Source organism: Cupressus sempervirens, unplaced genomic scaffold (genome assembly GCF_028749045.1).
Source record: "Cupressus sempervirens isolate cs-2001-9-10 unplaced genomic scaffold, ASM2874904v1 CseChr00s100002_03, whole genome shotgun sequence".
Taxonomy (NCBI): domain Eukaryota; kingdom Viridiplantae; phylum Streptophyta; class Pinopsida; order Cupressales; family Cupressaceae; genus Cupressus; species Cupressus sempervirens.
The window spans coordinates 6633570-6651725 of NW_028322207.1; the positions used below are offsets into that span (position 1 = coordinate 6633570).

At 38.1% G+C, this 18156-nt stretch overlaps 1 protein-coding gene across 3 annotated transcripts in view; it reads right to left on the minus strand.

Annotated features, from left to right (window-relative positions):
• The window catches only part of LOC149527842 (uncharacterized), a 197846-nt gene that overhangs the window by 79528 nt on the left and 100162 nt on the right, over window positions 1-18156 (minus strand). The gene's annotated exons all lie outside the window — the stretch shown is intronic.

An 18156-nucleotide genomic window follows, 5' to 3' on the forward strand; every position in this document is an offset into this window, starting at 1 on the left:
AATAAATGAGGATATATATAGACTATAACACAACTTTCTGATAATTTTGTTGAGGGTATGTCAAACTGGCTCAGCAAAGAATGATTGCTATTTTATGCCAATAAAAATGCAAATGAAGCCCAATGCTACAAACCAACCTTTTCAAGTGATAAAAAATAAGTTGCTGACTCCGGTAAGGGATAGGGTTCAGTAAGGCAACAAGAAAAAGGTACAGGTACAACCATATGCAGATTGCAGACAGACAGAAAGGCAAAAACAAAACCTAGGTACACCTACAGCTACATGCAGAGAGAGAGAGAGAGAGAGAGAGAGATGGTTACATAAAATACAAGATATATTTAACACTATTAAAAATAACAAAATTAGAAATATGTTTCAATATTTATTCGATGTTATTTCATATATTTGTGTCAAATCATAAGCCATAAAATTATTTATAATAATTTGACAGTCTAATATTAATGTTTTGAGACCAAAAATATTGTGTTCACTCTAGATAAGCTTTCTGAGAAAAATAAATAATCTTTGTAAATTGGGTTAACTATGCATAATATTTTAGAGAAAGATAAATAATCTTTGTTAAATATTCGAGACAGTCATTAGATTGGCTAATTTACTGTTTTAATTATGCCATCAAATTAATTGTTATACTTTTTAACAATTAAATAAAAATAAATATTATTTCGAATTTCCAATATGCATCACAGCTACTGTTTTTGCATCCAAACAAGTTAGAATTTCCATCGTTCTGATGAGAGATGGGTTCTTATGAAACATGAGTCAATGAGTTTGACTTAAACAACTAAATGATAAAATCCTAATAGCATAATCACAACTTGACTTATGGAAAATATCTCTTATTTATTAATTGAAAAGCTAAAGGAACACTATAATGAATGGATCATAAGGCACAACTCTTGTTGAAGGTTTTGCAAATGGGGTTGCAAGCGAAGTAGATTTAACCTTGGAGAAAACTCCATGGCTAAGCACACTTGAGTTGGAGCAGTACTGGAATGGGTGACCTATTGTAAGGCCGAACTCTTCACCTCTATAAGCATCACCTAGATGTAATGAGTGCTAAAATTCCACTCGTTCCTATGAGAAATAGGTTCTTGTGATGCACTATTCCTCATGAAACATGGGTCAATGAGTTTGACTCTAAAAATGACACGGGAGCATCCTTGGGTGGTTGGCAATCTTGCATCACAAAAAAAAAATTCCCTTCAATTTGTTTGTTTAGTGTTGATTTGGACAGCTTTCTTGTTGTTCTAGGAAGCGATCGATCCGGTTGACTCATTACCTTATGCAATCCTTATGGCATGGTGTAGGTATCCTGGAGATCCTATGTCTAGATTTGCATATTGTTCCAAAGTTTCCAGAGGAAGTTGTCATAAGATCAATCCGGTCATATATTTGGCTTTCTTGTTCTAAATGCCAGGTTGGCGAGATTCGACCGGCAATGGCATTTCACAACATGCAATGCTAATTGTCGCATTGTTCTATGTTGTTATACATGTGGACAATCCTCTTATACATCCACATGACATGATGTATCGATTTCGGGGTGTTCTTATGGGTTTGGGTCCTCAACTATATGTTGTAATAAATTTCCTTTGTCTTGGAAATTGTTGATCAAATTAACCGACATGTGGCTGGAAATCTTGTACATAAGTAGGTTTAGTCCTTGTTCAGCAGTATTAGGAAGATAGAGATTAAAACGAAGGTTAGTATCTGGTTTTGTGAATAATCTGGCTTGTATGCCTAGAAAGCAAAAAGGCTTGTGTCCTAAATCTATAATTTGCACTTGCAAGCCAACTTGATGATAATTGCAATTCCTATTTCATTATAGGTTGGTGTTATTATAGATTTCTATTTTTATTTCCGTAGTGATGTTTTAGATTACAGTAAAAACAGGTTTTGAAGGGATCCCGAAACCCTTACACATCCTCAAAAAAGGAAAAAACAAGCCATCCAACAAGAAAGAGCCCATAAACCTACTGAAAAGTAGCATCAAAATCAGGTTTTACAAGGACCTAAAACCACGAATAAAGTCCAGATAAAATACCCAAGTTTTACAAGGACCTGGAACCTACAGTACAAGTTAAGAACTAAAATCCAGAAAACAGGAGCAAACAAAGGAACCAGAAAAACCAGCCAGTAGACAGAACCTGCACAAGAACCTGACTAGAAAAGAAGAACTAGGAAACTATTGCAATTCCGTAATCATCTTCACAGCCTCCTTACCAATTTTAGCCGTGTCCTGGATGGAGTTAGCAGCCGAAGAAGCAGCAGCTATCAAAGCTTTTTATCTCGAACTCTGTCTTGTACTCTTGCTTGGGCCCTCCGAAGATATGGTTCCTTCATTAACTCTTTTACCCAAAGTCACCGCAACTGCACAGATGCTTGAGGTCACTTGCTCCATTTTTTGTTCCACTTTCCCTGATGAGCAGTCTAAGATTCTACTCATAATCCTTTAATTTTGTTGGGATATCTCCCATTTGCACCTCCATGTGTTGAATAATAGCCCGGTCAACCTCCTGGTCGTGTTGCAAGGTATCCACTTTCTTCTTCAGCCCCATTAATTCATTATATAACCAAGAATCAACCTGAAGGAAAGAATCAGCTTTTTGTTTAGCAGAGTGAAGGAAGGAGAGTTTGGTTTCCCTCACCGAGGAGTCACCTGCATCATCAGCAGTGGTGTGAAGAACAGGGCCATCTTTATCAATATGAATTCCCCCATCCAACGGCTCCACCTCACCAAGCTCCACTTGAATATGGTGGCTCTGGCCCTCCTTATCATGTCCCTCAGTCTCCTTAAGAGGAGTGGAAGCTTTCCCCATGTTTTCCTCCTCACTCAAAATGGCTAAATCATCATTTTCTTTCTCTTTATCACCTCCCCTAGACACAATATGAGTGTCCTCATTTTCAGACTTGCTCTGTTCCGAATTCACCTCAGTAGTATCTTCCTCTCTCCCATCCTCATTCTTATCTTTCGAATCCGGGTAACCATCCAGGTTAGAGCTAAACTCCCCAGCATCCGTCCCCTCCTCTTCCTCAGGGGCATCCTTATCTAAGCCATCAGTGCTCTCCACCTCAGTATCCTCATCCTCAATTTGTCTTCGAGAACTGGAGGGTTTCAGTTTAGCCTTTATTTTCTTTTTAACACTTTCATTCGTTTTTCCTTTAACGGGATTAGGACTCTTATGCTTACCAGTGGACGGGAACGAAGCAATGGATTTATTTTTACAAAAACCCTCAATGAGTAAAATTAGAGCTTCATGTAATATGGGTCGAGATTGTTTCTTTTTATGGGCATTCAAACTTTGGAGCAAAGAAAACTGCAAATCGAAAGGGAAGGAAATTCTGTCCTTGTACCTGAAATGGTCACGGAAGACAAAGTGAAATTTGTACACCCTTTTATTTCTTCCATCAAGGATGAAATATTCGCGAATACAACCAAGCACATCACGCCAAATACCTTTTATCCGTTGCACATCATAGAAGTCACCATTCTTTTCCAATTGCAGCTCCTCTTCTTCCGTCTTCGGGAATTTTTTGTAGGCCGCATTGGAAATACTGGTTTGCTTCGAAAACTTGATACCTTTCATGGGAAGACCAGTGACTTCGGAAATGAATTCCTCAGTCAGCTTAACGGACACTCCATATAGAGTAACTTTCTCGTCCACCCAATTTTTGAAGAAGGCAGTGGTGACATGGGGTTTGAATCCATGCAATTGCTCCATGTAGCTGACCACCTTCCCTTTCTAGAGAATCTTCCAAACGTCCTGCCTAGCCTTCCAATCATCACAATTTTTGGGTTCTTGTTTCTTCGGTTCACCTCCCATATTGGAGAGCAAACAAAAAACCAGCGACACCCAGATATCAATAGCAGAGAGGTAGAAGCGAGACCAGTTTTTAGTGACACGATATCGAGGATGCCTTTTTGAGGATACGTGCAGAGAGCACATAGCCTTCACATGAATGTACCTCCTTGGGAATGCTAAACTGACAATCGTAAGGCCACTCTCGCAAATCATTAAATTTCTAATCCGAGCAAATCTTTCCCACTCTGGAATGAATAACATCATAATTAATAATCGCTTTAAGATCCGCATGTTTGTGTAAGTCACGAGCCACCTCATCTTTTGCCCCATTCGTACTGCGTGATTAGCTATCCAATCAGCAACCCCGTTGGCTTCTCTATAAGTATGGGAAATGACCACCTTTTCAAAATTTTGAAAAAGGGTTTTGATTTTCATAACCGTTGCCTCTATAGATCAAGAAGTAGTATTTTTATTATTAAGAATATTTATAATATTCAGAGAATCACCTTCCAACCATAATTTGGAGTACCCCAAATCAACAGCTAAAATAGTAGTATAAAGGGCAGCAGTAGCTTCAGCAATATGACTATTCGAGTGACCAATAGGGATAGCAACAGCATCAATAACATTTCCCATATGATCTCTAAGAACACCTCCACATCTTGCTCTTCCCGGGTTACCCTTGGCTGCTCCGTCAAAATTTCCTTTGATCCATCCATTAGGAGGAACAAGCCATTTTATAATCGATCTAGGATTATCAATTTTCAACTTAGATCCTTGAGATCTTAAAGGGTGATCAAGTTGGAAGGTCTAAGCAGGCTCCCTCTGGGACAAAAAATTCTCCTTGAAAGCTCTGATAATGTTCTGACCTAGCACCCAACCTGGAAGATCTTTATTTCTAAATATCCTGTTATTTCTTTCTTTCCATATGCCCCACCAAAGATGGGGGAGGGTTAGTTTCCAAAGAAATTGAGCATCAGGATCCTTTGAGGGGCATCTCCAACTCTTGAAAGCAAGATCCACATTGTTTTGATGTACCCATGTCATGCCCCAAAAATTCAAAATCTCTGTCCAGACTTCCTGGGAAAAAGGACAACTCAAAAACATATGATCTCTATCTTCAAATCCCTTTCTACATAAAGAACATCTGTTAACCAAATTTATACCTCTTTTTTGCAAGTTATCAAGAGTCAGAATTTTGTTTTGGAGAAGAGTCCAAAAGAAAATGTTAATTTTGGGAGTGAGACCCTTAATCCAAGCTTGAGTCCAAAGAGGTTGATTAATCTTATCCTTAGGAGCAAAGATAGAAGAGACTTTGAATTTCCCACTAGGGTCAACAAACCAGATTATCTCATCCTCCAGACAAGGGTAAAGAGAAACAGCATTAACGGATAATTGGATATTACTGAATCCATGACTTACATCAATTAAATTCACCCATGAATCATTCTACCAGTAATGACAAACAAGAAGGCCAAATCTCTGCTTGCATCGATCAATTAAGGCCTTGTCATTAAAATTTCCGTAGTGATGTTTCTTGCTACAACAGTGGACATATCCTTTTGGGGACTTCTCCGACCTTGACCACATCAAGTGGTATTAGAGGTGCAATTGTGATTCTTGGTTTGCAGATCCGAATTGTTGAGCTTGTGGAGTTGTTTGCTTGTTTGGGGGGTGGCAAAGTTGTGGATCCAACCTACATCAACCGGTGGTTTGTGCAAGCTAGTCAAAAATTGGATTTGTTGCTGACTAGTGTGACAAAAAGAGTGATAGCAATAAGGAAATGATCAAATCAAGTTTCGGAGATAGTAAACCCTAGATAAATTGGTCATGTGGTGACAGAAGATAGATATGACCTACAATTCTAGAGGGTTGCACAAGGGAGAGTTGGTGATTCTAGGACTAAGCAGATCGGTTGCTTGAGACAAATTGTTGGTGTTGGCAAATTGCTTGTTGGTGTAAGGCAATCAACACTTGTGATCAGACTGTCAAACCTACAAAAATTGAAGATTGGCATAAATGAAAACATATCGCCTAGAAGAATGAATTCTGGAAGGCTAGAGCAAATGATGGAGGAATTTAGAAATGAGATAAGGACTAAGAATTGGAATGCATTGACTAGGGTTAGGAGAAAGCCTGAGACTGAAGACGAATTTGAAGAAGTTCTAAAACATCTTATGACAATTGAAATTGGGACCCCTGCAGAAGAAGAAAGATTGTTGTGAGTTGTGTCAAAAATGGATAAGAGTCATAGAATTGATGTTTCTTGCTTTTCAAGTTCATAATATCTATAGGAATTGATAGATTGGGTTAATGAGCTAGAGGATTACTTTGAGCTTGAAGATGTTAGAGATCCATTGAGTGTTAGGTTAGCACAGACTAAGTTGAAGGTCATGTTTTCTTATGGTGAAAAGAGTTGCAAGAGGATGGAGAAGATAATGGTCCTAAGAGCACCAGGAGGAGAGTTATAGTTTCTATACTTGAATCCAAGTCCATATGAGAGGATTATGAATTGGAATTGTTTTAGAAGTTATAGAGTCTGAAGCAAAATGATTTGACAATTAAGGAATATACAAAGGAGTTCTATAAGATGAAAATCAGATTTGGACACCGAAAGTAATCAAAGGAGAAAGTGGCTAGCTATGTCAATGGCTTGAGACTTAACATTCAAGATGAGTTAAGTACATTGAGCATTAGTACAACTGAGCATGCTTATTAGTATGCCCTAAAGGCAAAAGATAAGTTTAAGAGAAGACAAGTTACCCTAAGGGTTAGGGATAAACCAATTGTTGATAAGGGCAAGCTAAACTTACGATTGACGAGGAACCTAATCAAAGGATTAATGGAAGGGGCAGAGGCAACGGAGAGTTCAAAGGTACTTGTTTCAAATGTGGGAATGTTGGACAAATCTTTCCAATGTCTGGTTGGTTATAACAATGGAAAACAGAACCTACTAGCACATGGGGGGCAGTTTGAGAAAGATGAACTTGTTTAGAGAGAAGCTACACCTGAGATGGGAGAATGGCTAATGTTCGGGAGATTTGTATTAAGTAAGAAGGAACTAGAGCCTATGCAAAGAAAGAAATTTTCCAAAGTGTTTGTAAGGCAAGACGCAAATGTTATAAGGTGATAAGAGAGAGAGGAAGTACTAATAACCTTGTATCAAAGGAGATGACATAGAAGTTGGGATTAAAGAGACTCAAACATCTGTGTCCTTATGGGATAAGTTGGTCTCAGTATGATCATAAGGTGGAAGTGAAGGAGCAGTGTTGGCTTAATTTTAATATTGGACCATTTATGTGATTAATATGAGTGCTTACCATGTTTTCTTGGGTAGAACTTGGCAATATGATATTTGTGCTATTCATGAATGTTGAAGGAATGTTCTTTCTATTGTAAAAGAAGGCAAAAGATTTACTATGGCCTTTTATGCTAAACATTTTTTTGAGATTCAGAATGGTATTATTATCCGCCCTACTTATCTTTATCGGCTTTGGAATCACACTCTAAGATTCTCTTTGGGCTCCTTCAAAGTTGGCTTCCATCGTCTTCGGATCCAAATAGATCATCATATAGTTAGAGAGGACCGTATCTATCGACTATGTACTTTGGCAGAGGTTGAGACGGAGACTCACTTTATATTTTGTTGTCCTATCTACTATGAGATCTGAGGGAGATTTTACTGTTTGTTCAGAGATTGCTTTTCTCTTTCAGCATTCTTTAGCTATATCGACCAGAGATGTCTTGCAATTTATCTAGGGGAAGTCACACAACTTCGTGAACATAAACTTCAGTCACTCATACCTCAGGGACATAATTTAGATCAGCTCATCACTGCCTTTTTCTCCCCCCTGTCTCCACCATGGGGAGCGAAGAGGCCTCCTAGTACCACTCGCTCCAGATCAATTTGACATTGCACCAATCTTTCTAGGCAACGACATTCATCCAGTGGTTCTTCATGTGAATCTAAGACTCTGGATTGTTCATAGCCTTATCCTTCTGACTGATTTCTTTGTACCAATGATGGACCCTTAGTCCTTACCTTGGTTTTTTTGGTTTTATGTCTTATCTTGTTCTTTTCTAAGTCACCATTTGGTGCTTCTGCTTGGTCGGCTCTTTTGTTTGTATGCTCAGTCCCATAAACCCATGCGGTTTCTTCGTTGGACATTAATACTATTATCTTATCTTATAATTCCTTTGAAGAAAGAGGGAAGAAAAAATAAGAATCTAAGTATAATGGGGACTTACACTTTATGAGATCAAATTGCTACAGGTCAAAAGGTGATGGATTTGCAGTAGGTGGTTGAGGTTATTGAGGTTGTACAATTGTTGAAGAATCTGATGAATGAATGTGAACTAGTAGAATTGAAGGTTGATGACAACCGGATGGTGTTACAACATGTTAACGAAAGAGGGGTATCAAATAAGCAACAAAATCTTGTGAGTGGATCAGAGGCTAATAGATTGTTGAAGGATGTCAGAGGTGGAGTCGAACAACAAAGGATTAAGTAGATGGTGGTTGTTGGTAGTTGAGATGACAAAGGCAAAAGCAATTGGTGTGGTGAGATTGATTAGAGCAGAGGTTGTGGAAACAATAGTAGAGAAGTACCTAATGGTGGAAGGTGTTCTTTTGAACTTGTGGATTTGCAAATTCGGTGTAACCATTTTCCTTTTGATGAAGATGATATGTGGGTCAAGAATGAACATGGGGTTTATGTCTTCAATCCTTTCAGATGTTCACAAGTTCCTCTTATGGAACATCTTCTTATTCACTTGGAGTGTCTGATGCAGGACCATCCTTAGGTCGTCGGCAATCTTGCGTCATCCAAAAATATTTCCTTTCAGTTTGTTTGTTTATTTACTATTCCTTTGGATATCTTCCTATTTTTATAGGTAGTCGTTGATCTAGTTGGCTCATTATCTTATGTGATCCTTATGCCATGGTCTAGGCATCGTGGAGATCCTATGTCTAGCCTCGCATCTTGTTTTGAGGTTTCCAAATAAAGTTATCTTAAGATCAATTTGGTCCTATATTTGGCTTTCTTGTTCTAACAGCCAGGTTGGCGAGATTCTACTTGCAATGGGATTTCACAACATGTGATCATAAATGGTGCATTGTTCTATGTTGTATACATGTGGTTGGTCCTCTTATGCATCCGCACAACATGATGCGTCTGTTTGTGGGTGCTCTTATGAGTTGGGTCCTGACCTATATGTTGTAATACATTTCCTTTTCTTAGAGATTGTTGATCGAATAAGTCGACTTGTGGACAATCTTGTACATGAGTAGGGTAATAGTCCTTGTTTAGCAATGTTAGGAGATAGAGGATAGCTCGAAGGTTAGCATATGTTTTGTGAATAATTAGGCTCCTGTGCCTGGAATGTAAGGAGGCTTGTGTCCTAAATCTATAATTTGCACTTGCAAGCAACCTTGATGATAATTGTAGTTCCTGTTTCCCTATAGGTTGGTGTTATTATTACTTTGTGTAGCTCTTTCTGTTGCGGTCATTATTGTTGCAAGATTACACATCGTCATTTGGGGACTTCTCTAACTTTGACTGCATCAAGAAAATACACAATCAAATCTTGATAGCAGTATCACAATTTGACTTGTGGATAATACCTCCTACTCATCAATTGATGAGCTAAAAGGGCTCTACAATGAATGTTTGTAAGGAACAATACTTGTTGAAGGTTTGCAAACAAAGTTGTAAGCTAAGGATTAAGCAAATAGTAGTCATCGATAGCTAAGGTGACAAAGGCAGAAGCAATTGATGTAGTGAGATTGATCAAAGCAAAGGTTGTGGAAATAGTAGGAGAGAAGTTCATGATGATGGAAGGTGTTCTTCTGAACTTGTGGATTTGCAAAGTCAGTGCAACAATTTTTCCTTTTGATGAAGAGGATATGTGGGTCAAAAATGAACATGAGGTTTATGTCTTGAATACTTTCTAATGTTCATAAGTTCCTCTCACGAAACATCTTCTTATTCATCTGGAGTGTCTGATGCAAGACCATCCTTAAGTCATTCGCAATCTTGCATCACCCAAAAATATTTCCTTTCGGTCTGTTTGTTTTCTGTCCGTTTGCACAGTAACCATCAATCTAGTTGGCTTGTTACATTATGTGATCCTTACGGTGTGGCCTAGGTGTGGAGATCCTATGTCTAGCCTCGCATCATGTTCTGAGGATTCTAGATAAAGTTATCTTAAGATCAGTTTGGTCCTATATTTGGCATTCCTATTCTAATGGCCAACTTGGCAAGATTTGGCTTGCAATGTGATTTCATGACATACGATGCTAATTGGTGTATTGTTTTTATGTTGTTATATATGTGGTTGGTCCTCTTATACATCCACACAACATGATGTGTCTATTTGGGGGTGCTCTGATGAGTTTGGTCCTGACCTATATGTTGTAATACATTTTCTTTGTCTTGGAGATTGTTGATTGAATAAGCTAACTTATGGCTAGCTATCCTGTACATAAGAGGCTAGTAGTCCTTGTTTAGCAATGTTAGGAGATAGAGGGTAGTTCAAAGGTTAGCATTTGGTTTTGTGAATATTCATGCATCTATGTTTGAAATGTAAGAAGGCCTGTGTCCTAAATCTGTAATCTGCACTTGCAAGCAACCTTGATGATAATTGTAGTTCCTGTGTCCTTATAGATTAGTGTTATTATTGCTTTGAGTTGTTATTTCTGTTGTGGTGATTATTTCTGCAAGACTAGACATCTCCTTCTGGGGACTTCTCTGACTTTGACTACATCGAAAAACTACACAATCGCATCATGGTAGCAATATCACAATTTGACTTGTGGAAAATGCCTCCTTCTTATCAATTGATGAGCTAAAAGGGCTCTAGAATGGATGTTTATAAGGCACAATACTTGTTGAAGGGTTTGCAAATAAAGTTGCAAGCCAAGTGGGCTTAACCTTGAAGGAAACTCCATGGTCAAGCATGCTTGAGTTGGAGTAGTAATGGGATGGGTGACCTCTAATAAGGAAGGCCCAATGCTTCACCTCTATGAGCATCACATAGATGTAACATGTGCAAAGTGTTCCATTCATTCTAATGAGAGATAGGTTCTTGTGAACCAGTACTCATGAAACATGGGTCAATGTGTCTTGACTCAAATACTACACACTTGAATCCTCATAGCAATGGCACAATTTGACTTGCTTTGGAAAATATCTCCTACTTATTAAATAGGAAATTTTTCTCACTTTTCATACCTTCAAAAATGCTATACAAATTTGGCAAGGTTGTCATTGCCCAACATTGTTCATTTTGACTCAATGCTCTGATCTCTAGCAAATATTCTATTATTTTAGCCTCGTTTCTTCTATCATTTCTTGCACACAAGACTTTCCTTTGAGTTAAGTTGCTTTAGCATATCATAACAAGTACGTCACAACATAGCTAGGCCACCTCTACCACCTAAGGTACCTTATGGGTGCATCCATCATGGCCATTGTTTTTTTCTATCCACGTGATTTAGTTTGATACACATTGCTAGTGGTGCCACAAAAAATTCCAGCTTGGTAGATGGTAACATTCCCTCAACTCTCCATAATTTACATCGGATGGTAATATTCCCTCAACTCTCCATAATTTACGTCTAAATGCTAAATAATTTGTCCAAGGTCGTCTTTTCCATCATCATTCAATTTTGGGTCAAGGTTCTATGTAATATCCCCAACCAAATAATTTCCCCAAATTTCTCTCAAACAAAATTTCAAAAATAAAAGCAGATAAATTCATGCAATAGATTTCAGATTAAACCGCAAATGCTAACAAATACCCAAATAAAATAATCTCAAAAATATTAGTACATTTCAAATTTTAGCAGAACAATATGTAAGATCCAATCATTAATACAGAAACTAAAGCCACATTAGATAATAAGAAATGAACCCGAAATATAATGTGAACTCTGTCGCAAATCCACCTCAAAGATGAGTTTGATTTCTGTCCTATCCACCAAGAAAGCCTGAAGCTTTCCTCCAAACATTTTGGAAACAAAAGCTCCAAGCTTTCCAAATTATACAAGAGAATAGAAATCAAATCATAAGCCAAGCATGCAGAAATGAGCTCCTTTTTCCTCTTTTAAGCACAACTCGGTGACTCTTCACATTCCCATTTCTGCCTTCAATCTTCTTCCTCTTTTGTCACCTTCTACTTTTAATATTAAAAATGACATTAAACATTTTACATTAGCTCCAATAGTCACTTTTAATATTTTATAAAGTTGGCTTTTGTTTTTTAAATTTTCTAATGTACCAGAATGGGGACATTGCAGTCCTCCTTCCTTAAGATTATTTGTCCTCAAGCAACCATAAATCTGTAAACCAATACTGGGATCCTAAATCAACTTTCAAACTGCTCTATAGCTCATTCTGGAATCTTTGAAATCAGGCCATGCCACACCATGAAGCCAAATTTTTGGCTGCACTTCATCTATCAATTGTAAGACCCTGCCTCGTTAGGGACTTGTAAGACAATGTTTCTTAGGAGAATTAGTTTAAATAAATATTATTTTCCTTAGAGCATTAAATCACAATTAATTATTGGTTATATTTGTGCTAAAAATATTCATAGTGTCATTAGCAAACATGATGTGGTTATGTATCATGTTTCAATGGTTGATTCTTATTCTCTAGTTAATAACATGATTAAAGAGATTCCCTTCTGATTCACTTAAATATCATTTTCTATGCTTCATGCATCATTGGATAGGATTAACTAGATTTCATAGGTCCTCTGGAATCATTTTGGGACTAACTCTTTGATGTAAACATGTGTATGTAACACTTGTTATAGAAGGCTTGTCCTTAATAGAAAGTAATGTGTTGGAATTATTAAACTTATGAGCAATTCTTTATGATTTCTCCTTGAATAAAGCTTTAAGGTCATTATTTAATGTAAGTTTGTATACCTGATAATAAATAACCCTTCAGGAAAGGGAAATTATTGTGCAAAATAGGAATTGATTGGTGATCAATTACGAATTGCATTCACAATTGAGGGTATGGAAATGGATATATAAATGTAACAATGAGGTACCTGGGTTAAAGAATACAGTTGGTAAATGGTGACTAATAGAGGTCTTAGGAGTTTTAAACTCTCAACCTGATGATGTCATGATGCATATGTAATAGGGGTACATTACCTTGAAAAGGATTGAAAGCGTTAAATATATTCCATGCTATGATGGATTTTCTAATATATGCTGACATAATCATGTGTATATCTGGATTAGTTAATGCAATTAACTTTATGGATAAGCACACTATCACATCTTATCTCATAATGATAATCAGATACTTTCAGTAATAGCATTATGGTCAATTGGATTGAATAAATGCTGTGTTATAAAGAATATGTTCTATATAAAGTGGCTCTAAAATGGCAATGGTCGTGATGTGTATGTTGTATTTTTGAATATTGGAAAATAGCAAATTGATTTCTTTGGTTGATGATACAATTTAATTACATTATATATATGTACGATTTTGTTTGTTACTGATGTATAATTGAATTGTTCAGGAAATCCACCGAGAAAAAGGACCAAAACTATGTGCAACAATTGGGTCTAGAATACCTTGTACTAGTGTGATTTGTTCCTAAATGAGACCACTTGGAAGTTTGCTCAAATGTGAATTAGTAAATATGTAATTATGTAATAGGCATGCCAAGTGGAAGGTGTGATGTGCAATCAAGGTATTAATTGACACTTGTAGTTGATTAGGTGGAAAATGAAGAAAGTCCAATTGAGAAAGAGTAGGTTGAAGACTATGCTTTAGGTTGAGCTATGTAGGTTCCCTATGTGAAACCCTTGGTTAAAGAGCTTTGAATATGGTCAAAAGTAAGTGAAATTCGTATGCAATCTTTAAGTGTGTTTTAAGGAGTTAAGGCGACTCTGAGGGTTGGGTAAGCACCCTTTTTCAAGGCCCACATAGTAGACCTAGGGGTTAGGGGCATTTTTAGCCATATACATCCTCATTATAGACTTGGGGAACCACCCAAAAGTTGGGTTTTCCAAGATGGCCGAATTTGAAGGACATTTCTTGAGGGATGTGAAGGTTGGGAAGACAAAGTTTTCTCTTGGAGGTTGTGTAAGAGGAATACAAACAAAGGGCATTTATTTTGAATGAGATAGGTGGGGAGGAGAAACCAATACCACCAACACCCTTCCCAAGAAGGCTTGGGAGATGTGGAGGAAGGAGAGGGTTTTAAGAGGAAGGTGGGGAAAGCATTCTTCTTGTTCACCCAATCTTCTTCTTGAAGACAATTTTGATGGAGTTAAGGAAAAAAAAAATGGACGAAGAGGAGAGACAGATCTTGCACTTGGAAGATGGATGTTTTGCATAAGGACACATACAAAGATAAGTTATTTATCCTTTTACATTCATAGTAGGTTATCTGTTGATATGATGAGAATGTAGTTTAGAGGAAATGTCTCATAATGTCTTAGAAAGAACTCTTGAGATAGCACCCAAGGTCTTTGGTTGCAAAGAGTTCTCTAGGATGTAATGTTCCCGTCATTAAATAAATATTTAATCAAACCTTTGTTAATGGGCCGATTGATTTAGTATATCTCAGACCCATTTTTATTTAATTGTTTCCATAGGTAGGTGTGGTCATCGGCTATCTTTGTACACCCTTGGAAAGGTTTCCCCAACGGGTATTTAAGCACAGCATGTAGGTAATATTTGGTATGCGATTTGATTTATTTCTTTGTACTGTGAATTCCTATTGCGGTTCTGGATTGTTCGCCATTTCGGAAGTGAAAGATCTTCCCTATCTAGCTCTTGCAGTTTCTGTGGGACTCAATCCTCACCCTATTCCATCACTGTATTTCCTAGCTCGGATCTGGCAAATCGGAGCATCTTTATTATTTACAAGTTATACAATTCCTAGAATATATTGTGTTCGGGTTACTTTACATCTAACATTGCCTATGCTTGGGCAAGTGCGTATTCGTCTACCTTTAGCTTCAATCCATCACCGTACACCCTCTCTTCAACTTTTGTACAGCCTCAAGTCTATTGCGTAGCCCCTCCCATAGCCACCATACGGACTCCAGTCTCTGCGTAGCTCCTTCGTAGTCACCATACAACTCTCAAAACCAACCATACGGGCACCCTAGGCCCTATCGTATGTCCACCCTGAATACATTGTACGATATTCTCCAACTCGTACATCCTCCATTAGACACCATACGGCATCCTATTCTAGCCGTACTACTTCCCTACTAGAGCGTATAGCTTCCTTAATTGCTCCATCAGTTGCTATTGACTACTAGATCGTACAGCTTCCTTAATTGCTCCATCAATTGCTATTGACCGTGACAGACAAGAGACAAAATGTTTCAGAGAAGACGTAGGGGAAGGGAACATTACAGTGGTATCAAAGCCTAGTTATTCTGCCAACCTGTGGAAGTGAATGTAAGTTTATACCCGAAGGAGAAGGCGAAATAACCTTGTTGGTAGAATAGCAAATCATCAGGATCCTATGACAGAACTCATGAATCCTTTAAGAGAGCTCAGCAGAAACCAAATGCAAATCAACGAAACCCAAAGGCTTATGCAGGAAACACTACAAAAATTGGCCGAGGGAAAGACAACAAGAAAACAAAATGGGCATAGCGATGTCTCTGTTTCGGGAAGGACCAACTTTCAACCCTCTCGCTCTCTACCCTCGATACCCATCTTCCTTCCAAGGACAGAAGCACCAAAGAAAGAAAGAGAGCCCACTTTTCAGCAAATGCAAGAAAACTTCGGGAAGATTGGAGGAACGTGAATATCGAAGGTGATATATCTTATAGAGACTATTGATCTAAGAATGAGATATTCAGGTGGAAGAAATCACGGTTATTTTAATGATGATCTCGGGAGAAAGATTGAAAAGGTAAATTTATCATCATTTGATGGATCTGGAGCCATTACCGCACAAGCATGGGTTCTGAAGGTAGACACCTATTTCCAACTCAACCTGATGCCCAAAGAGGAAGCAATCAAGTTCACAGTCCTCCATCTAGAAGGAGTGGTGCAAGAGTGGTGGCATCATGGATTGGTCACTCTCGGCCACGACCAAGTAACCTCTTATATCGAGTTCACTGAGAAACTCATTGACCGGTTCGATGGGAAGGATCATGAACTAAACTTCAAAGATCTACTTCAACTAAAGCAAATAGGTACGGTAGACAATTACATCACTAAGTTCCAAAGGTTGTTAGTACTAGTCACAGACATCTCTGAAAGACGTCGAATCGTGTTATTCATGGATGGACTGAGAGAGCCTTTGAGAGGCTGGATCAAAGGGTTCAACCTATGCGCACTCAACTAAGCTATTAAGAAGGTGCGTGACATGGCTGCATCTTCCTCTAAAATTCACATAGCTACGCCCACACCATCCCCACAAGTAGACAAAGACAAGGAACCAATTCAAAAAAAACCTCCATTGGATGAAGACTCTCGGCAAGAGCTCTGGAGGAAAAAGCTTTATTTCACGTGCAAGGAACCATGGGGACCAAGTCATTGCTGCCTTGCGAAGGGAACGATTCATTACATTGAGGTGTTTCCTCATGACAACGAAGGACAAGTACCTACAGTGACTAATGAAGAAATTAACCAGCAGGAGAGAATAAATGCCCTAATACAAAAAGGGGGTTCCATTGCTACCCTCACTACAGTGGCTGGAAGTAGTATCTTCAAGGGTCATGGCACACTTCATTGGAAACAAGTCATAGTCATGATTGATATTGGTGCCACACTCAACTTCATCAATTCATCTTTGGCCACTAGTAAGGGCTTGCATGCTATAGAGCATGGAGGATTCGAGATTAAGGTTGCTGGAGGAACCTTGTTACCTTGCACTCATGTGATCCCACGGCTAAAAATTTCCATGGGAAACTATACCTTGACAAATGATTTCTTTGTCATAGATTTTGTTGATACTAATATCATATTGGGTATCCAGTGGATGGACACCCTTGACCAGTACACCCAAAGTTTCAAGAGGATGGACTATACATTCGAGATGGATGGCAAGAAGGTGTTGTTAAGAGGAATCTCAAATAAAGGATCAAGGGAAGTCACAATCAAGAAGATAGAGGCCCTTTTTAAACACGATAAGGTCCTAGACACTGCAAGTAAAAACACAACAAACAACACCTTGCCTCAGGTTGAGAATCAACTCATCATGATGCACAACAAGCAAAGCACTCCTCTTGTCAACACCTGGATCTTATGTCAGATTATGCATCCAATCCTAGGAGTAGAAATAGATGTTTATTGTTCTACCATCTTCCTGTAACAACCATCTAAATAAGTAGATGACCCAACAGATGCCACAAACACCTCCAATATGCGCAAAGATCAACCCATTAGGCCACAAAATGCCGCTGCTATAAGATATGCTAGCATTAAGAATCATGTTGACAATGTCTCTATTCCCATCTACAAGGAAGCATTCTATCTCTGGTGCAATTTCTAACACTTGATTTGAGGTCAATTTTTGAAAACAACGTTGGTCCTCTCATTTGATCAAATAGATCGCCAATACGAGGAAGTGGATATATGTTCTTGATGGTGACCTTGTTAAGCATTCTATAGTCTATATACAGCCTCATAGTTCCATCTTTTTTCTTAACAAATAGTATTGGGGCTCTCCAAGGCGAAACATTAGGTTGTATGAGCTTCTTATCCAATAATTCTTGTAACTGTATTTGTAATTCCATTAGTTCGGTAGTGGTCATTATGTATGGTATTCTTGATAAAGGTTCCGCTCCACATACCAAGTCTATGATAAAATCAAATATTCTAGATGGTGGTAAAGCCAGACAGTTCTTCTAGGAATATATCCTTGAAGTTCTTAAGATACAGGTATTTTTCTTTAAAAAATTCTTGCACTCTTTCCCTAATCTCCCCATCTTCAAAAATGTAATCATCCCGATACGTGTCATCTTGTGGCTCCCTTAGATCTTCTATCTTTACGACAAAGTTTTACATCCCCTTCTTATACGTATCTTAAGTTGCATAGCTGAAATCTGGCATGGTTTTACTTCATGCAATATTCCTTGGATGTTTACAAGATTTCCTCGGTCATCTGAGCATTCCACTTTCTTTGCAAAACAATCTACCTTTGCCTTATGCTCACTAAGCCAATTTGTTGCCATGATGATGTCATAGGACCCTAGAGGTGCTATATACAGGTCAAACTCAATAGAGAAATTTGGAAAATCTGCCTGAGCCTCAAACAAATATTGATCTACCCAAGCCTTTGACTGGTTTGCATATTTAACTGTCCAAAGGTTTGCCATAAATCCAAT